The 14,616-nt window shown below is 42.6% G+C and overlaps 1 protein-coding gene across 9 annotated transcripts in view; it reads right to left on the bottom strand.

The window, feature by feature from the left end:
- Positions 1-14,616, bottom strand: part of CCDC88C (coiled-coil and HOOK domain protein 88C) — a 78,883-nt gene that overhangs the window by 55,232 nt on the left and 9,035 nt on the right. The window contains exon 4 of one of the 9 annotated variants that reach the window (XM_085549376.1): positions 980-1,098. The exons of the other annotated variants lie outside the window; for them this stretch is intronic. The gene's annotated coding sequence lies outside the window, so the exon portion shown is untranslated. The remainder of the gene's footprint in view (positions 1-979; positions 1,099-14,616) is intronic. 9 annotated transcript variants of the gene reach the window in all.

The raw sequence follows: 14,616 nt of genomic DNA on the forward strand, positions 1-14,616 counted from the left end.
GCCATTTCTACCACTTATGGCAGATATTTCTAAGTCCTGAATTTTTCAGTGTGTTTACAAGGAAGGGACACGTCAAACACCTAAGTGGGCACGTGACACTAGCTCACATAAAACACACCGAATCTCTTAATAGCATTTCTACTTCACAAAGAAAACCAAAACTGATTAACTTGAGACAAGCATATTGCAAGTTTGGGGTTCACTTAGAGGGTCGGAGCTACAGATCTGTAGTACACCTTCAGCTCTGCAATATGAGAAAAAGCACCAAAAACTCCGAATCAGCAGCTGATCACTGCACCATTGTTTTAACACAGAAGAGTTTATATTCAGTATCCTCCCACACTGTAGAGGTGAAAAGGCACATCAATTTCATGCGTGGCTTGCACAGTGTAACCGGAGCACTCTGTGAAAGAAAATATTCTCACGTCTACTGGGTCAATTGCTGGCTCCACCACCAAAGACAGCAGCAAACAAAACAGAAAATGGCAGAGTGAAGACAAGGGAACCCTGCTCCAAGAGGAGCTCTGGGCCCCTCCTCACACCCCTTCTGGATCTTCTGTGCTCAACAGCAAGTCTAGGGCCATCATGTCCCCTTTGGAGGGAAGAGCTACCTATGAGGAACAAATACACACTCGTGTGCACAGGCTATTCAGTTTCTTGCCAGTAAGCTGCATTTCAGCAAGAGCCGGGCTAGGCCTGCACTGCAGTGGCCTGGCTGTGCCATCAGCAGAGAACATTCAGCCATTCACCTTCCACACAAAATTAAGTCACCTTCAAAGCCCTATTTCACATATGCACAAGACAGAAAAACATTAGAAATTAACATCAAAAACTCACTAAGCCACAGCAATTCCACAACTGAAGCAACAGTTAATGTCACAGAACAACTAAGAACTGTGCAGCTGCGGAACGAGGGGATGTTGTGACTCAAGGAAAAAAAAGTAGCTAATTAAAAGAATAAGAGAAAGGTGAAAGTCACCTTCAGCAGCTGCCACAACTTCAGAGAATCATGGATCACTTGAGTTGGAAGGGACCCTTACAGGTCATCTGGTTATTTGTCATTCTAGTCATACAGGTCCTCATGGATATGAAAGTCACCTGTTGTGAAGCCAAACACGAACAGATCAGAGAAAGAAAGTCTGCTCTGAAGAATGTGAAATCTCAGTTTCCCAGACAAGCAAAATGTGGCAGAAAGAATTTCAGCAGCTGCAAAAAAAAAACTGAGATGCAAAGGATGTGTGAAGTAGTTTGAATGCAATTTCAAAGGGAAATCTATGGTAAAACAGACAACTGCTTCCACAAACACACTGAGCTGATCACAAAACCAGACCACCCTGCTTCTTCAGGAATTCAACAATAACAAAAACAAATAAAACAAAAATAGATTAACATCAAGATTTTTCATGCGATTGCATTAAAAACTATAAAAAAGACCTAGAATAATCCCAGACCAGCTGCCTTACCAAAGCTGAATACTGCATGTTAAAAATCACACTTCCTAAGCTTTCCAGTATAAGGAAATAATGCATATTCTGCCTGTGCAGACACAAGCTGCTTCTGACTGGGCTTAGCCCTGGCACATCACAAGGACAGAATTACACTAACACATTAACCTGTCAAGTGTGGCTGTACATGTATGTCCAGCTGCAAGCCAGTGGTCTGTAACTCAGTCTCACCCACCAACATGCAGAAGAGGATGGAGCCAGTGCTCAAAGCATCCTTGTGTAGGGCCAGCAGGCTAAGTTCACTTACTAGTGGTAATCCAGCCTGTGCATTCATACACACATGCGTATGCATGCTGCTAACACCCTCAAGAGAAGTCTTGCCAGTCCTTAACAGTGCTCTTTAGGTATCTGAAGAAACTGATTAGCCCCAGCTAATACAATCTGCACAATCTACTGCAAATTGGGCAGATAACTCCTAACAGTTATCATTACTTGGCTCTGCAGAGCTCTGCTCTTTTTACTCCCCCACCAGACCTCCAATGAGGGGCTCTTTCACAGCAGAACTAGCACAGGGCTCGGGTTGTGCTAAACAGAAATTGTTTCTGATGAAGAAAAACAAAGTAGCTCCTATGCCTTAATTTCTCACCTCACTTTTGACTTACCAGTAACTTCTTGTTACTGACCTAATTTGGCACACCGACCCAATGCATGCAATGCTCTGTGAGTACCCTTGATATCATGAGAAAATGCAAAGGGTGTGGACACATCTTAGAAGGTACAGTCTTTCTGCCATCTGTCATAGAGGCAGCAGGAAGCAGTGCCTCTATGTTGATATTAACATCCAGGGAATGCTTAAGACTGCTCCCACTAGGCCAGTCTTAAGGTTGCTGACTACTGAGTCTTCCATATCAACAAAACACGATTTCCTCTCAAGCTGCAATGTTAGGATTTCCCTGAAAAAACAGGCTCATACAACAGCTTCTATAATGGAAAGGAAACAGGGCTTTCAAGACTTACTGAGACAAAGCTGAAACACAATCAAAACACTTCAAAAAACAAATAACTCCTAAACACAGCACAAGGTACAAACAGAAAACGCAGAACAGAGCATATCAATATTCTATGTGTGCTGCCAAAGCCCTTTTGTATTACAGAGCCATTTTTCAATTGCCCTTCTTAATCTTCAGACTCCCCTAAAGCCACATCAAGGTGGCATGCATGCGTGTTTCCAGGCAATTCCCAAGCTCCCTCACATGTGGAGCCCTTATTTAAATCAGCAGAGCTCAGGTTTACTCTTAATCAACAGAAACACAAGATGATGGATCAAGTGACTGGTTGAGGGCAAATGCAAGACCACAAACAACAGAAATGCAGGCCTGATGGGCTGGCCTCTGCTTGGGAAAGAAAAAGGAGGTAAGCCCCTGAAAGAATGCTTCAGAGGCAAGAGTGACTCAGCCCCAGGCTGTGGAGAGCAAGAACATCTACCTTTGAGCACACTATGGTTATATTATACTGTAAGAGTTACTGGAAAATTAAGGCACAGATTACACTGAAGTTTATATTGCAGCAGATCTGAACTCAGCAGTATTCACAGTGTGCTGAAGCTCCTTGGGAAGCCCAGCTTCTAGAGGCAGCCTCAGATGAAATTCTAAGGAGCGCTAAATTCAGACCGGCAGCACAAGCAGAATTTCATCAGCACGGAGCAGGTTTACACCCTTCACCTGAGTGAAGCACAAAACTTCTTTGGCAAAAAGATTCACTGGTACAACAGAGAAATGAGCAACGCTGGGCCCATTTTGAACTCCAAAATGTTGACTATGTAAAGTGGTAGAGTAAGGATTCTTTTGTTCTGGCTTACAAGCAGCTTTTCACATAACTTAATAAAATTGCTCTGCATCATTGTTTAAATACACTTCAGCGAAGGCATTGAGTTACTTTGACAAACCTGTTTTTTGCTGAGAGCATCATGAATTGGTTGAGTGATGAATGGCTGCTTAGAAATTGGAGCTCTATGGGAATTAATGCAGCCACTCACCAGAAGAAATGCCACAGTAAAAAGATTTGCACTCTTCAACCTAAAGTAAGAGTTAATACTTCAGAGACAGGCATAGAAACTAGTATCTTGACTTCTCAGTGCACAGAAAACATGCAGGTGGTGCTAGTTTTAAAGGGAGAAAGCAGACGCTTACAGTCTGATGAACATAAAGAAAATCCAGTAATTATAGAGTGGTACCTGAACACAGACCCAGACACCCTGGCACCCTAGCAGCACCAGCTCAATTCACCATTCCTCTAAACTTCAGCATAAGCAGTAGCCATTCACCATCTCCTCAGCGGTAAGATGCATAGTAAATACAGGGTTCTACAATCAGGCACTGAAATCTGAACTTGTGACCCTCAGGGTAAGAGCTCTCTATGGATAGTGTAAATATGCACAAGATCTGCTGGGTCTACAAAATTTATTACTGAAAATTAATACACAATAATAAAAATACCGAATTTGCCCGGAATTCATCCAGTCACCACTGTCAATTTTTAAGCAGCACTACAAAAACAGGCATAAATGAAACCAAAACGTGCATTTGCTTCACTTTAGATCAGTAGATACACAATTCCTTGTGAATTCCTGACTGAACACCATTCTCATGACATACAGGCAGCAGTCCTTTTGAAGCCAGCTCTGCACAATGCAGGCAGGAACTAAGCAAACTTCTTCAAATGGTGCTGCCAACTCATTTCAGCTCCGAGCTGCACAACTCCTGCTGTTTCAAGCTCCTGCGAGCAGACTGCTGATGCCATCAGGTTGTATGGCAGGTTTTGGGTATGCGAGCAGGAATGCGAATGAAACCTGCCTGCTGATCACATTAAACAAAATCCACACCACAATGAAAGAAAAAGGCATTTGACCATCTACCCATTCCTTTGTCCATTAGAGAGGAAATATCTGCTAGTACAGGCTGACTGAAAGTGTATATTACAATACATGTTTCACTGAGCTCATATTCACAGCTTTACCTCTATTCTGGAGATTTGGATTAGCTGGGGAGAACAAACAAGCAGCTCAGAAGGTGTTTTTTTATTCTAACACAACACCCTGGTTTCACAATGTAAGAGTATAACCATGTAGTAGTTGTTGCTCTGCATTGACAGACAAGTACTGGAGTCCTTTAGGGTTAACTAAAACAAAGGTTCTGCTCTGAAAAGAAGCTGAGGGGATTGGTTTTGTGCATTTCTCTTTAAAAGAAAGACCAAGCTCCCCACATATTAGCACTTCCCAGTTTACACTGCTGTAATTCCACTGGCCAGGGATGCTAAACTCCTAAGAGGTATCTGTGAAATTCTTCATTACTTTTTCAGCAAAGGAAAAGGAAGCAAGGGCCACCATACCCAGCAGCAGCTAAGTCAGCATACACTTCACTCCACACATGCCTACTCTCAGGTGGCACACATGGGTGAAAGCAGGGTACATGGGGGACAAAGGAGCAGGAGAAAGCTTTGCACTGCCCCACAGTAGGTCTTATTAAATGCTTTAGGAGGCCTTTGTTGCACACAAGCACAGCCTCCTTGCAGCATCACAGATGCAAGTCCCCTAATTGCATCTTTGGTACGCAGAAGGTATGAAATGTTCACAAAAAGATGACATGAAAGGCTTGGCTTGTTGGTCATAAACACGGACATTAGTCTTTCCTTGGGGAATGGTCAGGACAGAAATCAGATGTTCAGAATATATTCCTGCTCATACAGTTCAAAGCAATGAATAATGCACTTTGGAAAAGAGCAACAAAAAGACAATAGTGCAGTAAAGCACACATCATATTAAGCAAGTAACAGGTGGTGACTAAAAATGCATCTTTAATGAGCACCTCTTTATGAATGCACACAATGCAAAGAGCTTTCCAAAGCTTTGAAACACACCACTCCTTAGTGCAGATTAAAGATGTCTCAGTTACACAGAACTAGATGTGTAAGCTCTTTAGTTTCTCTTCAGACACCTCATGGTTTTATTTAAGAAATAAATTTAGCAGACAAAGTTGAAATTCTGAACTCTTAATACTAACAGATTCTTTAATTAACACTAAGTAAATCTGTAGCTAATGCTTAAACACTTTGATGTGTGTATACATATGCTTCATCAGATGCGCTGTTCACACACATACAATTACGTGGAGGCAGCAGCCCAGTGGTTAGTGGAAGAGACAGTGTTTGAATCCCAAGGCCCAGACAGGCATGGACCATGGGTTCACAGCAGTTCTTTCAAGTGAATCACCGTGCTCCCAAGCTGCTCCTGAACTAGTCCACAGGAAATCCAGGGACAAGAGTCAGACACTGCTTTACAGCAGGAGATGTTCCAGTACCACAGAGTGCTGAAACAACTGGCAAGATATTTCACTACTGCTACCCATCCACTCCAGAGAAAGCTACAGAAGGTTAAAGAGAACAGTCACTCAAGATATTTAAAAAAGCAAGACTGGTTACTGGACTGTGCTACACAGAAGTCTTAGAGAAATTTCAGGCAGTAAATAGTCAGGAAATCAGACTTTTTATCAGAACTATAGGATTATCAAATATGCCCAGCACAACTGCATCCAGTTCTGTCTCAAAAGAGCCATATCTCAAGGACTGAAACTGAAGTTTAAGTGGTTACTCCAGTCTGAATCTTCCTGCATGAAGATCAGTATTACAGAACATGAAAATAAGTGTTTCTCATCTCTTCAGTGAGGCCGTCTTGTTAATCTCCAAGATGACATATTCCTCGTATTTCAGTCACCACTTTAAAGCCCTGATTCATACAGAGACTTAAGGGCACACAGCAGGTTATTACCTCAGCAGGTTGCTTGTTTCTACTATGCATAATACCCCTTGTAATTCTTAACTGCTTTCCCCCTTGAGGGCATACAGCATATGCTTTGGGATGAGAACTGGAACAGACTTGCTCTGAATCTCAAAGGAAAATTAATGACTTCTCATTAAAAAGGTGAGAGGTAGCAGTTCAACTCTTCCCTCTCCTATTCCATCCTTCAGGAAGATAATTCTTTTTCAAAAAATGGTGTTTTTTCCATTTAATAACTGTTTAGACAATATGTTTAAAAAAAAAAAAAAAAAGAGAGAGAGAGAGAGCGAGCTCATCTCTGCAGACATGATTTTAGGTCTCAATCACATTAGTCAGCCTGGTTCTGTTAACCACAAACTTCTTTGGCTTCTTAAGTGCCAGGAAACCAGTTCACTCAAGTCATCATATCTGATAGAGCAGCAGCATGTGCCAAAAAGGCAGAACTTAAAAGGGTCCATATCACAGAATAGATGGTAGTTAAACAGAGCGCTCAAGCTGTCACAAAAACCTTCCCCCTTCTCCCCATCCTCACAAATGTGTGTTTAGTGAGGAGATCTCAGCAAACACTTTAAGATCCAAATTCTACCTTTTCATGAACATGCAAATTCTGAAAGGCTTTAATATATGCAGTGAAGTATGAAAACCCTCCCCATCCTTACCTAATGTAAGGCAAGCAGGAGTATGTCTTACACTAACCTGCCAGATACCTATGGTATCTCTAGGGAGATTTTTCCCTTATATATGGGTGGTGTAGCACACAGCTGGTCAAAAACGCTGCGTGCAGTTCAGTTTGCACGTCACAGAAGCAGCCGCTTTTCACACAGCTGTGCCAGCTCAGCTCTCAGATGAGCACATTTCATACCAGCAGGATGGGCAGAAGCCTCCAAAGCCAAGACAGGATGGGACTTTCTGAAGGCATTCACATGGTTTCTATAAACAACACAAGTCTCCAAGTACTGATAAAGCGTGATGAAGCCCTTGACACCGGTAAGGGCTGTGATATGCTGTCAAGGAGAAGTGCCAAAACAAGCCATGGTCTGGCAGCCAGCTCTGATTTCACAACATCCAAGGGTATAAAAGCAAAACCACCAACCTTGCCATGCAAGGTGCTCAGCATCTCAGACTGCATAGTCAGTACTGCCTATAATCAGGTCCCACACCATGAAAAGGAAATGCAATTGCAAGTGAACTGAGGAGGTTTACAAAATGAGGCCAAAATGCTGCTGCATCTTATTTAGAAGTCTTCAGGCAAAATCGCCTTCCCAAGTCAAGATGCTGGCTCGGGCTACAAAGCAAACATGTACTGGAAGAAATGCAGAGCAGTTCACTCAAGCTTGAGAATTAAAACGGAGCACTCTGGTTGTGTTTCTTCTGCATGACTGGAATCCAGGAGCCAGAGTTAAGTGCCAGAGCACTGAAGTGTAAGCAAGGATTCTAATAAGGGCAGCTTTTGTGGTCCACCACTACCAGCTCCCACTTTCTGCATGTACAACTGTAAGGAGCAACCCACACGCTGCTCAGGGAAGCAATTGCCTCAAATCTCAAAAGCAAAGACAGAAAGCAATACTGACACATCACTTCTTCAAATTAAAATAAAAAACAAACAAACCACGCAGTGACTGTTCTTGTTTTTCTCTCTTCTTGAAAGAAAAAATAATATTCAGGAAGTAAAATAAAGATACATCTAATACTGACTGATCTGTATCTGGAGAAGCGATCCTTCTAATATACATAGCAACTCTGCATTTAGCATCAAAATTAAAGACAAATTCACCTCTTCCCAGTATATGATGGCAAATGTTTATCCTCCTCTGGGACTCCCACCACTCAGTTTTCCTGTTAACACAGCTGCTCCAAAATAAACCAAGCATTAACCTCAGTGCAACACTCCTCTTTTCCTTGAACACACCGCACACTAAACAAACAGGTAATTCTGCATAGCACATTGATGTTGGATTCCTTTATAGATACCTTTCCAGTGGATTTATTATATATGGGATCACATATTAAAAGTAACAACAACTCTAGGGTGCCACAAAGAACCTCTCTTGCTTCTAAACCTTAAAGCAAATAAATTAGACCTTCTTAGAATAAGTTCTTTAATACTGGATAACTAAATGGGAGACTTTTTAATAGATGAAGAACATCACCTCTGAATTTTTTTTTTCTTTAAATGTTAAATATGCCAAGATACTTAAATGGAATTAACACAAGACTGTCCTTTGTAGAGACCAGGAGTCTTCCCAACTGTCCCTAAGGAGAAGACGCCTGTCACTTCTTCGGTCATTTAACAGGCTCTAACGATGTCACTGAGCCTAAAAAAGAAAACAGCAAACATCTAGAGACTTTTAATAATGCTAACTATGAAAGAGGACAGTGACAGCTCCACAGGGACCTTCAGTCTGCTGAGCAGGTTTTCATTTAGGCACTTTGAGTGGTCATGTGAGAACCCAGCAGAATGTAAAAGCTTAACTCTCCTTCAGCTCCATCTCTTAATCATCATGTGAAATAGGAGAGGAACCAGCTCTCACACAGCTTACATTCAAACAGCCCACCTAAAAAAAACTGTGTAAAAAAATAAAAACCACAAACCAGCGCACACAATCTGCTTTATCTGCTCCTTAGAGAGTTTTCAAAGGAAGCATAAGGAACAGCATAACTTGCACAGGGAAGCTGCATGCATGCACTCAGTGACAGTATTTTAATGTCAGAGCATTCATGATCAAGTACCTTCCTTAATTTACATTGTCATAAAGGCTATATCCCGCATAAAGTATAAAAGGCACCCTTTGCTAAGGTTTGCCTTCAGAGAGGTAACAAGCAGGATAAAGCTGCCTCCTGCAGCCAGCTCTGCTCCTGCCTGGGAGCCAGGCATGCTCTCTGCAGGACAGACACAACCACTCCACACCTTCTCCTATGCCCTATAGCACACAACTGCCAGAAGTACAAGGGGTCAGAATAAAGATCCAGCAGAACTTTATGATGCAGCCCACATTTTGTTTTCAAAGTAAATACAACTGTGCACTTGGATTACGACGCTTGGGCAGTTTCAGAAATGAATGGGAGATCTCAATCACTCCTTCAAAGAGGCTGATAACTGCTGCTTTGGAAGATAACCCAAGCATCTGCCGCAGATTAAAACACTATGGGAGTATTGTTTACAGGCCTAAAATAAATAAATAAATAAAACTCATTACCAAAATCAGTGTGTGGGAATGTGAGTTTGTAACAACAGCTATTGAACACAAAGCTCAGGCCTGCCAGACAAGATGCACAGCAACAACCTCTGCTCATCTGGGTCAGAGACTCTCTCAAACCGACAGGAACAGCCCTCCACACCAAGCCACAAACGACACAATCCATTACAGAAACAAAAACAAAGTCATCCTGAATTTTCATTTATCATTCTTCGGCAAAAATGAACCTCAAACCTACTACCAGCTTTAAGTGGAATGCGGCCCATTTTCTAACACATCTGAAACCGGGGGCCTCTGCAAGAACTCAGTTATCTCCTCAGCTAACACAAATGGGACATTTGCCCAGAATTTAGTCAGAGGCCTCATAAACAGTGCTGTATGGGACCAAGTAACTACTCCACTGCAGAATTCTTACAGATGGCCTCTGCCCAACTCTGTCCCTGTGCTTACGCCTCTGCAATCATCAGTCCCAAAGCTGAGAGTCACCTTAATCTCCCTACAAGCCTGTAAAGATACATAAAAACCATGGGGAGCAAGACAAGAGGCAGCTTGTGCCAGTAGTTCACACCTTCCTTTCCCACCCAGCCTCCACTAACACATCTGCATTTTTGACACACAGCCTTTGATTAACAGCAACACTCCAAAGCCTAAACCTGAAGGAAGCCCTGCTGTTCTGACCAGTGCACACACACAGTTTTGTTTCAGGATGCTGCTCTTCTTCTGGCTGGGCTTCATTTACGCACACTGTGAACTCACACCAATCTAGCTTATTAGATAGAAACAAAGACAAAGCTGCACAGACACATGCCAGTCTGTTCTGCCCTTTCCCAAATTCTAGTTCCAGAAAATAGGCCTCAGATTGTTTGGCTGGTAGTTACAAGTCAGCTGTTCCAGCTTCTTTCTCACTGAAATGCCTATTAACATGCCTACAGGATGGATGCTGCTCCACCTCTGGAAGTGTTCAACACCAGGCTGCAGGAGGCCCTGGGCAATCTGGCCTAGTTCCAGTCCTGGAGATGGGTGGCCCTGTCTATGGCAGTGGGATTGGAGCTTGATCTTTAGGGTCCCTTCCAAGCCAAGCCATTCTATGACTCTATACATTAAATGATACCATCTTTCTGATTGTTCTGGTGTTCTGCCTGCAGAAGAGCAGCACCACTGTCCCCACATGAGGGCCACACCACTAGTTCATCACCCCAGAATGCCCATACCACAGCCAGCATCTCACTGACTGGCACCCATCACCCTGATAGCAGCACATCCTCACCTAACCAAAAGTATGGCACAGCTATGGCACTGCAGAGCCAAGGAGGCCTCTTAAAGTTAAGTACTGAATAAATACATACAGAAAGCCACTCTGGACCTATGGCGCATTCAAACCAACCAGTGAAATTCAGCAGGCGGTAGAAAGAAACATAAAGCTGATAACATCATACTCCAGGTATATTCCTGAGTAAGGCCCACAGCCTCATTGAGACACTGAGCATCTCTGTGATAGCATCTTAGTACTGACTTGCCTGTCACGCTAACTTACTGTACAGCTGTTGAAAAGAAAAAAAAAATAAAATAGCCTTAGCAGTTGATTAATGTGTTTCTACACACAGCTGCCAAAATCAGGCCACAAAACCTGTATGATACCTTTGGTAGGTTCAACAAGACAGTTCCCAACACAGAAATGGGTCAGGAGTCTGTATGAATACAGCTCATACAACCACACAGCAAAGGGAGAGAACACACACACACACAAGTGCATAAGACCAGTCAAGCATGCGAATTAGAAAGCGCTTATCTGTAGAAGCTTTTGATGTCTGGCTCTTGACACTGTGTTAATAATCTTGGAATTTAAAGCTCTAGATGATGAAAGGCTCCTCCCACCACTGCCACGCTGCTAAATTAAGAGTTCTAGGGAACAGGAATCAAAGAAAAGCAGCTATCCACACATATTGTATCTTGCTGTACCAATAGGCAATAACAGCAAAATAATAAGTTTAGTTCTATCATCTAACTCAGTAGGTTACTGTGTATGAATTTTCCCACCCCCCTCAGAGAGAGAAATGCTTTCCTACTTCTGAAAATGTACTTCTAAGTGTATTTCTAGCATTTTGGCGTTTACTTTGCCAAGGAGGGGATTTATAGGCCACTAGAATCAGCAAGCCTAGCAGGGAAAGATTTTAACATACAGAAAAGGACATTCTACTTCCAGAACTTTATTTACAGCTCAAATACAGTTGCCAGTTCACAACTTGTGCCCAAATCTGGAACTTGGAAGTTCAAATTCATGTGCACAGTCCAGCCAAGAGCTCCCAACCTGACTCAGTGCTCCAAATACAGAAGCAGGCGTTGTTTATCCATCCACCTGGAAGCCATTGGTATTGCAAGACCCCAGCTGAACCACAGCGAGAAGCAGCTTCAGCCCCAGCCTGAAGACAGAAGCCTCTCTCCTATGGAAGACCCAGTCTCAGAACTACTGCAGCCCCAGTGTCAGAGCTCACAATAGCAGCCAATTCACAGGCAGCTAACTCCTTTTAATTCATTAACACAATGACACTTAATTGATAAGAAGTCCTGCTGCTTGTACTTCTTCTACACCAATGTGGAGCAGACAAGTAAAAGCAGACTGAGAAACATGAAGGACACCCTGCTTTTCAAAGCATCCTTTTTCACCATTACCCGAGCTCAGCTGGGGCAGGTAGGAATTGAGGTGATAAAAGTCCTAGAAAGCTCAGTAAATAGCTCCATCTTTACTCCTCCACACCCTAACTTAAATAAAAATGCTAAGGAATGGGAGCCTTTTATTGCAACTGCACAAGCCACATAGTCGTAATTCACTTTAGAGCTCACATAAATAGACTTATTTTTTTTTAAATGAAAACATATTTCCATCTGTTTCAGAAATATGAGGTGATTTGCAAAGTATTCAGGGGCCACAGCTGAAGAACTACAGGCAAAACACAGTTATGACCACACTATGGCACTTCTTCCCACAGCACTGCTCATCCACATACTCCCAACGTGGCCACAGCACCCATGCTGAGACTAGCCAACAGATGACAACGTTCTTAATCCTCTCCAGCAACCACAAAATTTTACATAAGCTGTAGGAATTTTTGCCTAAGAATGCAGTGTATACAGCTGGAACGGTTAGTGGCATTATTAAAGGTTAAGAAACTAGCCGGCATCAAAACAAATCCTTTCATTAAATTACTTTTTTGGGGGTCGCTTTTGTTTGTTTTTAAATAAGCTGCTACCAAAGCAACCATTAGCTCCTTAAACTTCTGAATCCATCAACTGACAGGAGCAGAGGATGCACAAGGCCACTGTGACCCACCACCTGCCTTTAGCCCTTTCCAAGCCCCTCAGTCTGAGAGTGCTCTCCAAGCGCTGCAGAGATTTGGGCAGCTCTTCACACACGGTCATTTCACCTATAGGATTTATATACTCTCTATAGCACAGCAAAGCCATGTGTTTTATCTTCTCCCCTCCACCGATGGATACAATCAGAGGCTGTTGTAGCTTATAATGTTTTAAAAACAAACAAACCCTATCAACACACTCTGTCGCAGGCCACTGTGAAGACAGCTGCTACAGCTGGGATTAATCACCCCTCTGAAAAGAAACAGAAGGTGCCAGAGCAATTAAGGGCCATAACAACACACTATGAACCTTATGAACCTGGGTCAAGCATGTTTATTCCTGTGAAGTCAAACATTATTAGGTCTTCCGATACTTGCACCTGAACTGTTTTCAAACTAATTGGACTAGGGGCTGATCCCAAGTAAAGCTCACAACAGAAACATAACCAAGAGAAGAGTGTGTTCAGGAATAGCAAGATAAATTCACGCCTGTTACACTGGGCTATCCATTGCTGGCATGCAGACTGACATTCCCAACTGTGCCAACATGACAAGGCAGCAGACCACAGCTTGAGGTCAGCCAGACCCACGAACACTGGTTAACTGTAGAACATAGGGAAGATTTCACCCTTGGACAAGGATGCACAACATCAGCCCCAGTGAGAAGCAGGCAAGCATTCCATCCCCAGTACACTCCATTCTCTATCAATTCCTTTAATCAACATCCTCATTACAGCTATGCAGTGGCTCATTCTCACTGTACTGAGCTGCATCATACAAAACCATTGTAAATTTCAGTTTAAAGACAGCCAAGTCTATGAACTCAGTCTGAACAAGAGGAGACATTGTGTCATACAATGAGCAACAAACGCATTCTGCCTTGCTCAGCCCTTTGTTAAGAGATGGAACCAACTCCAGAAGTTTTATGACCCACCATTTCTCCAGCAGACTGGGGCTGAAACAGTTATTAAACACAGCTAATGACAGATTCCCTTGAATGCACAAGAAATCCCACAGCAAAATGAGTCATTTGCCTTGTTTCCAAAGCAGAGGCCCTCAGCCCAGGAACAGACCTGCAGAGGTGCAACTGCTCAGACAGCACGGAATGCACAAATGTCTGCCTGCTACCAGAAGTAACCACTCTTATGTCCTCAATTACTTATGTCATAAATAATATACAATTAAATATATATGTATCTATCTATCTCTATAAAAACTGTAGCAACATAAGGTGTCCCCATTTTAAGAGTCTAACTTATTTTTAGTAGCCTTTGAAGTCACCTCTCTCAGTAATGGATTTCCAGTAACACAAATCCATACCACATCCTTGACTGTTCCTGCATAACACACAGAGGGATTATTATTCTATCATACCAACTAGCATTAGTCTACAAAACATGAGAAGACTCAGCCTATCAAATCCAATAACTAAGCTATAACCTTGACTTGGGCCTATCGGGTGAAAGTGAATGTGAAGTGTCAAGACCAAGGCTGTATCTGTAGACCTTTAGTTTCCCTTGAGGAAATAACAGATTCACATTATCATTGTTCGTCAGGAACTTTCCCCTCCCACTGCCAGCCTGCAACCAAAATCCAGTCTGTGTGTTCGGTCAGTAGAACACTACCCTCACTTCAACTATCGTAACAGCACTGCTGCAAGCAGCACCTACAACTTCAAGCAACTTAAGACAAGCAAACAACAAAAAAAAACAATATCAATATAAGCAGCAGGCCTAGCGATACTTACAGAACAGCTGCTCAAAAAGCAGTGCCTGTTATTTTATTACATT

Source organism: Coturnix japonica, chromosome 5 (assembly GCF_054131305.1).
Source record: "Coturnix japonica strain WE chromosome 5, WE-NBRP24, whole genome shotgun sequence".
In the NCBI taxonomy this organism is placed as follows: domain Eukaryota; kingdom Metazoa; phylum Chordata; class Aves; order Galliformes; family Phasianidae; genus Coturnix; species Coturnix japonica.